Source organism: Mchenga conophoros, linkage group LG8 (genome assembly GCF_057382185.1).
Source record: "Mchenga conophoros isolate Kocher_MC1m ecotype Shallow Benthic linkage group LG8, M_conophoros_male_GT1.1, whole genome shotgun sequence".
Lineage (NCBI taxonomy): Eukaryota > Metazoa > Chordata > Actinopteri > Cichliformes > Cichlidae > Mchenga > Mchenga conophoros.
This window is the reverse complement of record NC_140533.1, coordinates 1,786,245-1,797,668: the sequence shown is the minus strand read 5'-3', so window position 1 is coordinate 1,797,668 and position 11,424 is coordinate 1,786,245.

The following is an 11,424-nucleotide window of genomic DNA, read 5'->3' as shown; positions in this document are numbered from 1 at the left end:
CAACATAAACATTTCACCTGCTCTCTGTGGAAGCCACAATAACGCCTCTCATTTCTCACCTTTTCATTGTTTGTTTGGGTTCTTCTAAAGTTATATTTCATAATCACTTTCTGTTGTTTGTTTGTTTGTCAGATGACACGTTCTGGTTTTCTAACAACTGTTCAAAGCTGAGTGAGAGTGTGAGTCTGTGGAGGGAAATGTGAGTGCTGTCTCCTGGAAGGAACTCATAACGACTCGTGTTTTTTACAGTGAAACTTTGGTTTTTATTTTGTTTTGTGATATTGTTACCTTTTGGTTGTTGCCCTTATCGATCCTTCCTCATTGCTGTTGCTTTTTTATCATGTTTATTACGGGTTTTCTTGTCTCTGTATTTAGTTGTGCTTCAGCCAGTAGATCTGTTGATGTCCTTCTTCTTACTCTTTGTCTTTGTGCCCCTGTACTCCAGTCTGCCGTCTGTTGTCCTGGTTTGTGTTTTGGGCTTCTTGTGGTCTGTGCTTTTGGACTTTGAGTCCTTCTCTTTATAGGAGAAAAGCTTCACAGAGGCTGTAGAAGCCACCAGAAGACAGCTGAACTAGTAGATTTTGTGGTTGCAGGTTGTGAGGAGGCAGCATCTTTGAGCAAGGAGCGTTTTTCAGTCTTGGATATATAAAGAAAATCCCTTGCTTCAGGGTCCTGCGCTGTATCTTTGCTGTTCCCAGGACTGCGCTCTTCTGGGCAGAGATCTCCGATGTTGTTCCTGGGATCTGCTGGAGCCACTCGCCCAGCTACATATACGTGTGTGTGTGTTGGTAAAGAGCTCTTGTCATTCAGACAAAGGGCTCTGATGGCTCTGTGAGTGTGTCTCTGCATGTTTAGTGTACTCAGTCACGTTCACTACTTAAACTAACACAGAAGTGTACGATGATTGCTCAGTAGACACAAACCACTCAGAGGCTGTCAGGTGGCTCTCCTGTCTCCTTCGAGTGTGCAGGTTGAAACTGCTTCTTGTTCGTTTTCTCGTTCCAAAAACTGGCCGTCCGATCAGTGTTTGCGTTGCTACACAGTGCAAACGTTCGGGAGGATACTTTAAAACACTGACAGATAGAGTCTCTCTTTTTTGGAAAAAATAATGTTTTATGGCCAATAAAGCTCTGTCAGCTTGTCTAGCTGAGTTGGCTGACCATGTTTTGGAGTAAGTAAAAGTTACTTAGTTACTTTTACTCAGTAGGCCTGCAGTGTGCAGCTGAACCACAGGTCCCTGCAGACTTGTGATTGTTTGCAGTGTAGTCTGTCTGTCTGCTCGGCTGTGGACTCTTCTTCACCTCTGTTTCTCTGAAAGAAGAGGTCACGCTCATCCTGCCACGCAGATTTATCAGACACTAAGAAGAGGAAGTCAAACAAAGATAATGGTCTTTCTCTCTGACTTGTGTAGGCACAAGACTTCAAGGGTCTCGAGGATTTTCAGCCCATTGAAGAATGCTGACATGTAATTTCACTGCCAGTTTTATTTGAGCATTTCAAACCAAGTTTACAGTGAAATGATGACGTGCAAATGAAACAGACGTTTCTGTTTTGCTGATTAAAAGCTCCTCAACAGCCTGAAACTTTGTTTCTTTCCTCAGTTCAGTTTGTAGACCCACGGACTCATGTTTAGATAAATTACTTCTTTTGGAAATGACAAACGAGGGAACCTTTTGTGTTGATTTTATTTTTGTCTATTTCATTTAGCGCACATTTAAACCACAAACGTTGACCAAAAGTGTCTTAGACACAGGCACATTTACATTCCAGGTCTCCAAACACAGCGTCAGTCCACATGAAAGTTGTGTTTTGTTGTGCTAATTATCGTGGAAAGTAAAAATCACAGCTCATAAAAATCTGTTCACAATTTGCAAATTGATGACCCTCCATAAAATTAATCAGTCATGGTCCAGGCCGAGTGTCTGGTTTTTGGCATGTCTTTCCATTCCTGCTCCTGAGTCCAGGTCCCACCTTCTCAGGAGCTGTGGGTGGAGTTTCGGTTCCACCTGTCCTCACCTCGCTTCACGCCAGCACTCACCTGGCCTGTATCTGAGACCAGTCTCTGCTAGACTGTCTGCTACCTCACGCTGAGCCTGACACTGTTTCTCTGGTCTTGTTACGTCTTGTGTTAATGTTGTGTTTTGTGTCTCCAGTCCACCCTCCCACCAATCAGCATTCACTGTTACCGTCTCGCTGATGCTGGTCTCGTCCACCATCACGTCACCTGCTGAACATTTACCTGCCGACTCCTGCTGCTGCTCATGCTTCTACCAGAGATCAAGATAGGAAAGGTTGGACGTCTTGAGTCTCGTGTTTTGTGACACTCACTGACACACCTCCGAAAACTCTTCCATCCGATAATCCGAGTAAGCTAACACCCTTCCACTCTCCCAAGAAAATACCCACCTTGAAGTCTTGTGTTTAATTAATCAAATTAATTAATCGTCTGTATGTTCGAGGGGACTTCGTCCCTGTTACACTCCCTGCCTATAACATCAAGACTATATAATTAAAGTCGTTGCCTAATGAGTCTGTTTTTGGGTTCACACTTTGTTTTTCTTTCATGTCTCTGTTTCCTTCCTTTTATGTATATTGTCCGGTCGGCATGCAAACCTGATGCTGTATGCTAGTTGTAGGTGTGTGCCCATGATTAGCATGAGGACCGCAGCAAACATAAGCAGCTAAGGTGGACACCACCTGCAGAGCTTCATTCTCCTGTCACGGGAGTTCCTGCTGTGACTTCTGAACTTTGATCTGTGTCTCGAAGGAGTAAGGAGTAGGGATGGGTACCGGTGTCCGGTGCCATGATGGCACCGGTTCTGGCATAAACGGTAGTAACCAGACTGAAAAGCAGCGCACATTTCGGTGCTTTATTTCGGTGCTTTTTTTTTCCTGAGCTGTGATACACTTTAGATTCTAGCCAATCATTTTACGTTTCCGAGGATAGTAGGCGGGGCCAGGTACGTACGTTCTTTTAGAGCAGAGCTACAGATTCAAAATGTCCAAGGCGAAGCGGTCAAAAGTCTGGCTGTACTTCACAGCAAAAGATGCAAACTCAGCAGCAACAAGTGCTTTAAGCTGATACTGTGATACTGTCAAAGGAGGTAACACCTCAAATCTGATGAAACACCTGGAGACGCATAGCGTTTTTTTAAAAGCCCAGAAATGCGGCGTATTTGATAGCTTGCTGCGAGACCTCACACCGAGCACATCTACTGCGGGTGGGTTGCCTGTTATCGGACCCGGAGTTAGCAACATCCCCCAAGAACCCGAAGAGGAGAGTCCTGGCCCCTAGCCCTGCCAGTGTAGCAGGAATGATGAAGATGATGATGCAGCAGCAGCCGTTCTTCTCTGCGTGAGTAGCTTAATGTTGTCCGTGTGTAATTTACGTTGAGTAGGCTAACCACGTTATTACATTAATGTATGTAAGGTGAACTAGCAAACATCATCATAGAAACACACAGACTCGATCAGAAACGTACGCTCGCTGAACCTTGTGAGTGTGTGTCTGTTTGATAATGTGAATGTTAGTCTGTTAGTCTTGTGAAATTGGCTTGGCTTTCATTTCAAATGGGGAAGTGAAAGAGAGGCGCACACATCCAGTGTTCAGTAAAGCAGTGCGGCCGTTCTCCCTGCAGACCTGTGTGTGGTCTAGTTTGTTTTTGAGTCGACGAACATGTGCTGTTACTGATAGTGATGGCACCCAGGGGACTGGCCTGACTTTACACTGCAGAATGTAGAGAACTCAGCGACATGCACGGGTCCAAGAACACAAACGATTAAATCTGCTGTTTAAGTCGACTGTTTCACATTTATCACAAGAGTTCATTCAATCTGAGGCAGGACGTGTGCATGTATATGCAGGTACGTCTTTCAGACAAGTGTGTGGAGTGGTGGCCCCCAAACAGACCACACAAAATGGAGATTTGATTGCAAACTCCAGAAGCTTCACCAAAATAATAAAAATCAAAGATATAATGGAACAGGACAACTAAAGCCCACCACAGGTAGCAGACAGAGCAATGCAGGAACATCTCAGGTTCTTGCACAATAAAGACAAGGACAGGGACATTGCTGCATTCATTTAATGTCTAAAGTTGTAAATTCCAAATTTGACTCAGAAACGTCAGTTGGAACACACCCTGAACCTGGACTTCCCACTCAGATCATCCAGCCTGACTTTGAGGGGAGGAAGACGGGACAGGAGGCCCTGAGAGCGACAGCTGAAGGGCCTGCGTGGAAATCGTTCCCTGTTTGTGCCACATTTATACGCCGAGGTCCAGAGATGGGAAGTGACAGAGTACAAAGACTTTTGACGGTACAAATGCAATTTTCCAAGTATGTGTCTGTACTTTATTGCAGTATTTATTTTTCTGGCACCTTTTCACTTTTATTCATAACATGTTTTTTACTTCAGAATAAAGCATTCATGTGATGTCACTTCCTGTCCCTGCGAGCTGAATGTAAATGGAGGGAGGTCACTGTTGCACATGAAGAGACACAGAAACACATCATTTATGAACTCGGTGATTTAAATGGGTATCAGTATCTAGCTAGCGCTACAGAAAAGGAGCATAAAGGCAATAAAAATGTGGCAGGTAATTTCAGACGCTTCTGTTTGTGTGCGTCTGCCAGCTCACGGTCCAGCTCTGTGCTTCCAGGGGAGGAGAGGGCGCGAGTTCATTTCAATCAGAGATGGAGAAAGATGCCAGAAAGCAGAGGAAGACGAGAGCTTGTTTTTAAAGACAAAGACTGCTCAGTGATTTGATAAAATGAAAGCTTACATGCAACGGTGCTTCAAACTTTGAGTCATGCAGACAGTGACCTGAAACTAACACTGATGGAAAATCCACACATATTTAGCTTTACCAACGCTACTTTCAAACGCAAACTAGTTGGGAGGACCTGTTGTAGTGTGTAAGAATCGTTCAGGCTGAATCACCACAGACTTCAGTAGAATATCATTTCAGCTGACTCTTTTTACCCCGAGGCAAAGGCTCAGCCGTGTTGATCACAAGTTTCCAAACTAAGCTGAAGAACATTTTGTAGTAAAGCAGGAGAAACACATGACCCGTCAAATCATGGAGAAATTAACATCATCAATACAGACACAACAATCACACTGTCGCTATGAAAGTCTTCACATTCATTGAAGCCCGCCCTTTATTGTGCAGACTCAACACTTGGCATCAGTTAAATGCTCCCATTCATACCAATGTACAGTACTGAACACACGGCCAATGAAATATATTCCTGCAGGTGAAATGAAATTATCATCCAATCCACACATGCAAAAACCAAAATGTTGCCCTGGAGGATCCAAATAACTGTGTGAGGTCGCTGTGGCTGTGTCACAGGAGCCTTCCCAAGGTGCTGCTGCAGTGTGGAAAGGATGACACGCCTGTGCTCCAGAGCACGACGGGCTCCTTTTTTATAAACGGCTAAACGGCGTCAAATCAACTTTTAGCCAAGACCACTCTGCTTCCTCTTTATCCTTTTAGGTCTCTGCATTCTTTCTTTTACCCACTGACTGGGAGGAAGTGAGAAAACTCACATCCTGTGACCCCCATTGTCTTGCTTGCTATCCACTTTCCATGGATAGCAAGAATGCACTGGGGCTAAGGGAGACCTCGTTTCTGACCTTGCATAGAGAACTTTGTCTGCCGTGGCATGCTGAACATAGAAACGAAAACAGCTAAACAATAAAATACCAAATATCAAGAAAAATAGGAGCAATGTGAATTATTATTTGGAAGAAGTTTGAAAGGTTTAAAATGTGGAGAGCATATTTGAACCTGGTTCAGGTCAAAGTGAATCTTCCCGACAGTGCAGGTCTGTGTCCAGCGTCTGTCTGTACTACAGAACGTGAAACATGGAAGGATGTTGCATTTCAAACCTGAGTGACTTTCATGGAAGCGGTTCCTTCTTTCCTTTCTTTGTCTTCTGTGCCATTCTTCCTCCAGTGCCTAACACAATGTTCCTTCTTTTAAAGACGCTCTTTAACTGTTCATTCTTTAACAATCTGTTACCAGCTTTCTGTCTTTTAACCTCTTTCCTTATCAAACATCCTCCTTTGTGCTGGACATATCCCAGCCAAAGTCCCACCTTCCCTCCCAGCATTCCTTCATCTATTAATGTCCCTTCCTGTCTGTGTGGCCATCACTGTTTTCACAGTCCTTTGCCGGAAACCAAACAAATTAACACAGCATTGTTCTGGCCAGTCGCATTATAGCTGGAAACATCAGCACAGCAATAGTTTCCTGAGGGCCACATTAAAAGGAAAGGCCAACAGCAATACATGTACGTGTCTCTAACGACTGTGAGCTTGCGTGACTTAATATGCACTGTCTTCACTGATGGGATGTAAATAAGGCAAATCCAAACAGCAGCATAGTCGCTGTACACTGCAGAAACGTCACCGTGGTTATGAAGCTGGGGCTCCTCCCATTCTCGTTAGTGGGACGGAAAAAATAAAGGTTTGTCTTTATTTTTTCACAGTGGATCATCTGCTTCCATCTCACCCTTTTCCCAGCATCTTCCTCTGTCACACGAACCATATGGATGCCCTCCTTCACTTCATCCATGAATCTTTTCTGAGGTCTTCCTCTCCTCCTCCTGCCTGTCTTCAACATTCTTTGTCGGGTGTCCACCCTGTCTCAGCCCTGCCTCTCCAACCTTTTCTCCAAATCACTCAGCCTGAGCTGTCCCTCATTGTGGCAGTGGGGTGTGTTTGTGTCTCAGCTGCAGGAGAGAGGTGGGGAGGAGGCTTCGGGGCATTGCCAGGAGAGGCTGGCTGGTACAGCCGGTGCACATTTTCTGAGGGCAACAACTGCAGAGTTACAGCAGTGAAGTTACAGTTGGGACGTTCCCATCATGCTATGACGTCCTGCTCACTCCCAGTAGGGTCTCCACACCATCTTATAAACCTTCCCATCCCCCCTGTCCACAGTTTCAGGTGGCTGACACCAGGTATTTCAACTTATCCACCTTCTCTGTTTCTGCTCTTCTTGCATGTTCACATTTTAGTCACATGTATTCTTTTGTAGTTCCCACAGCTCTGCATTGTGTATGCATGCTGCCACTTACAGGAAGGTAGAATTTAAAAGTACTGCCCGTGTTCGTGGAGGCTTTGAGCTGATGGCAGCTGGCACAGGACTGATTTTGAAACTATTGTTAGCCTATCAAACAGTTGTAGTTCCCATCCATCTACTAGAGACTCCACAGACTACTGCACGAGCAGCACTTTAGTTTTGCTCTAGGCAGCAAAGCTATGACCTGACAGTGTGATCGGGCGCAGTAATAAACAAAGCAAACACGCATGTTGCTGCTTGTTAAGGTTTCCACATGTCAGTAGAAAGAGACGCATCCCAACACGATATCTGAGATTACCTCCATATCACTAAGCCCAAACACACACATGCAGGTGTGTGTGTGTGTGTGTGTGTGTGTGTGTGTGTGTGTGTGTGTGTGTGTGTGTGTGTCACACACTTTTACCTACTCATTTCTGTCGACTGAGGAAGTTTTATGAGGGGGCCTACTGTTTGCACAGGGAGTGAAAATCAATAGTGGGATTGGAATGAGAGCATGTCATAAAACAACCAGCAGCAGATCAATAAAAGCTCATAACTTGATCATTTACATGTGTGTGTATGAGATGACGATAAGCTGCTTCAGCACTGTAAACATGCATACATGTGTTTATCCTTTTCACACATACCCTTACAGAAATGTGCATGCATACTGAGAGTTCAGTTATTTATGTACTTGCTACAGAGGGTTGGGACATGTTCAAACTGGGCCCCTTTCAGCTCCTTACATTAAAGTGATGACAGGGCCCAGTTTACCTTGAAATAACCTTTAAAATTTACCTTTAAATGCTCGTCCACAGCATGTCTTTATCCTGTCTTCCTTCTCTCACCCCAACCAATCACAGCAGATGGCCCCGCCCCTCCCTGAGCCTGGTTCTGCCGGAGGTTTCTTCCTGTTAAAAGGGAGTTTTTCCTTCCCACTGTCGCCAAAGTGCTGCTCACAGGGGGTCACATGATTGTTGGGTTTGTCTCTGTATGTGTTATTGAAGGGTCGACCTTACAGTTGTTGGGATTTGGTGCTGTATGAATAAACATGAATTAAAAAAAATTTAATCTCAAAACATGAATATAAAATTGAATTTTACATTAACATACACTCACAAGATTTGTGTAACACAGCAATACACTGAAGCTTACATTGAAGAAATCTGATCTCTTATGCTAGCATTCAGTGCCAGCAAGACCAAAGGTTAGGACACACGGACGGGCGGCGTGCTGGCATCTGTTTGTCTTTTTATGGTAGTCCAGATACTCTCCTGATGCGTCTTATCGACCTCACTGAAGAGATTTGCGGGAGGTTCCTGTCGCATCACTGTCACATCCAGATGCTCCTGATTATTGTTGATACCAGCTGTCAGAAATTAAACAGTCTTTAATCTCACAATCGTCATGGTCCGGGCGAGTGGTGGTGTTTTTCCACAGTGCTGTGAGCTCCACCCCTGGGCGGAGCCATCATCATCTCACCTGTTGTCCGCACCTGGTGGTGATTAGGCCGGCGTAGGTCAGACCAGCGCACACAGCTAGTCTTTGCCAGACTGTCTGCTACTCTACATTCGTGCTAGTTGTTCTTGTGCCCTTTACATTCTTCTGCTGAGCATGAAAGATATTTGAGCTCATCTAAAATCAGTGCAAACAATCTCCTTAACTGAATTCAAATAATGCGTCTAACGTTTTCATTTTTGTTTAAGGTTTATGCTTTCTGTACTTTGTGCCTGCATAGTTGTTTCAGCTGTGGCTGGATCGTGTCCTGGGAGAAGAAAGCTGTGCATGGGCATCAAGATTCATTCGTTTGGCTGTGATTTTGGGGCCAGCCTAATGCATATATGTCTATATGCACAGTTAAAAATCATCATCACTCTGTCATACCAAGGCTCGAGTTGGACCCAGGGAGCAGACGCAAACAGTGAGTGGTTCCAGCTATGCAGGGATCTGTGTGGAGATGTACTGTTAGTGACTGAGAGGGAGCACCATGTGCCAGCCAATGCTAACAGGAACAGAGTCTTACTCATTACAGAGAGTGCCCATTTCCAAGGAGATGCACTGAAGGCGAGCAGGCAGAGGAAACAGGCAGGAATGATCCAAGTGAGCCTTAACAGGTCAGGAGTTATCTAGACGTGGTATCTCCAGAGGAAAGCTGGAATGGTGGAAACTCCAGGAAATCTATGGAGAAGATTGTCATGGAAACTAGAGTTACTTCACAAGAACTTAATAAGTAAACAAGTTACCACTGAAGTGGAGACGACAATCGGGCGCAGAACTGCTGCCACAGCTGCTTAAAGACTCAGTCTTCAAGGGGGATAGTGGGGTTTCTTTCTAACACAGCAGCGTCTTTACAGAACAGTATAAGTGCCTCGAGGTGACTAGAGTTACTCTGACATTATATAAATAAAACTGTTGTCACATACAACTGAATTCAATATTACTCTTTAAAAATAAATTTCTCTTTTTCCCCGCCTGTCCCGTTTGGCTCTTTTGCATCAGAATTCTTGTCTAAAGGCAAAGAAAGATGCCCAACGGATTTACTTTACCGAATTGACCATCCCAGCCTTGCCTTATTGGCCTATTTGATTCACCTTTGCTTTTATTGTTTATTTTATTTTATTTTCACTTGCTACACACGGGACAGACGTGACTGGGGGAAAGAAAAAGAGCGGGGAAGAGGGGCGGGGATAAAGGGCAACAACCAACAAAACAAACAGACAAAAAACACATCTATCAATCACCTGGATCACCTGCTGAGAAAGAAAAAAGAGAAAACAAGCAAAAAAAGAGCAACATAATAAACAACATCATGATGATCTAACAGTAAATACTAAATATTGAATATTATTGTGCAGCCCTGTCCTCCAGGGCATGAAGCAGGTATGGAGGAGATCAAAACTCCAGACATCCAGAGGCCCCCAGAACACAAGAGACCAAGGAAGACCAACAGAGGGGCAGCCGCGCCACTGTCCCGGAAAGAGCTGAGGAGAGTCCCAGATGAGGGCTCACTCAGCAGCCGCGGAGCAGAAGCCAGGGGGAGTTGCAGTGACGCGCCCGTGAGCTCCGCCGGCATCCAGCCGCGCCCGAGTGACCGAGCCCCAGGCCGAGAGGCCGGGGGCACCCCACCTCCGAAGTGGCCCGAGCGAGCCCCAGACTCCAGGCCCCGATAAGCAGCCACCAAGGAGTGAGCCGGTGTGTACCTGGACGCCCACCCCCGGACACAAAGAACCACCAACGCACCGATGTCTGAGGGGGTCCGCCACTGGCAGGGGAAGTGGTGGTAGGGGGAGATAGGCCTCCAAACCTTGGAGGGCCTGAGATGTCCCCAGAGAGGTGGCGTCTGATACCCAACCTGACATATAGACACAGACATACAGGCACACACAGACACAAACATCCATTCCCACCCTCATGCTCTCATATGCACTTACTCCACACTCAACCAACGTGGAGACAGACATAAAGAGACGCTGTACACACGATCACACTCCCCAAGCGTACTCTAAGCCCCGGGTCTAGGTACCCTTTTTCCCTGCGGTGGGGAGAGGCAGACCGCCCCGACTCCGCAGCAGCAGGAAGGCCCCACACTCCAGACCCCAGTCGGACGGCCAACTCCTCCTCCTAGCCCCCCCGCTCCAGCAGGTCGCAGAGAATGGGGGTGAGAGAAGACTCCAAACCTCCCTCCACCCGCTCATATGTAGTGTTGATGCATGTGTGTTCTAAGGTGCATTTAAAACCCAGGAGGGCATGGAGCTACCTGCCAGAGAGCAGCAGGTAAGCGCATGGTCCCTCCTGATAGCCCTCAATGTCTACGTGTATTTAACATTGAGAGGTGGGCAACGACGCCAGGGGTGGGGTGTACACCCTGATGGCCTTTTGGATTCCATGTAGCGTGCCCAAGAAAGAAAGAAAAAAAAAAGAACTTTCACACTAAATACATAACAAAGAAAGTGTTTTGAGGGACACACTCACTCACTCACACACTCACACTGTGCTCTGTTTCAGTGTGTTTTGTTACAGATGTGTTTTATTTGTGCTTTGTCCTCTACTTTCATCTTTTTTCCTATTATTTCTACCTCCACGTATCTTCTTGTCTTCCTTATCTTCCTCTACCTCCACTTTTTATTCATGTAATTGTTATGTGGTTATGTGATGCGTATGTTTTTGACTTTTGCTGCCATGTCTCTCTTGGAAATGAGATTTTTACCTGGATAAATAAAGGACTAACATCTTCTTCTCCTTATCTCTTTCCTTTCCTGCCCATTAGCTCTGGTATTGTTAGACTACGTAGATAGAAAAGAGCTAAAAAGAGGAGCCTGTAGTTTATAGAGCTGCTCTTGACAAGCAAATAGAG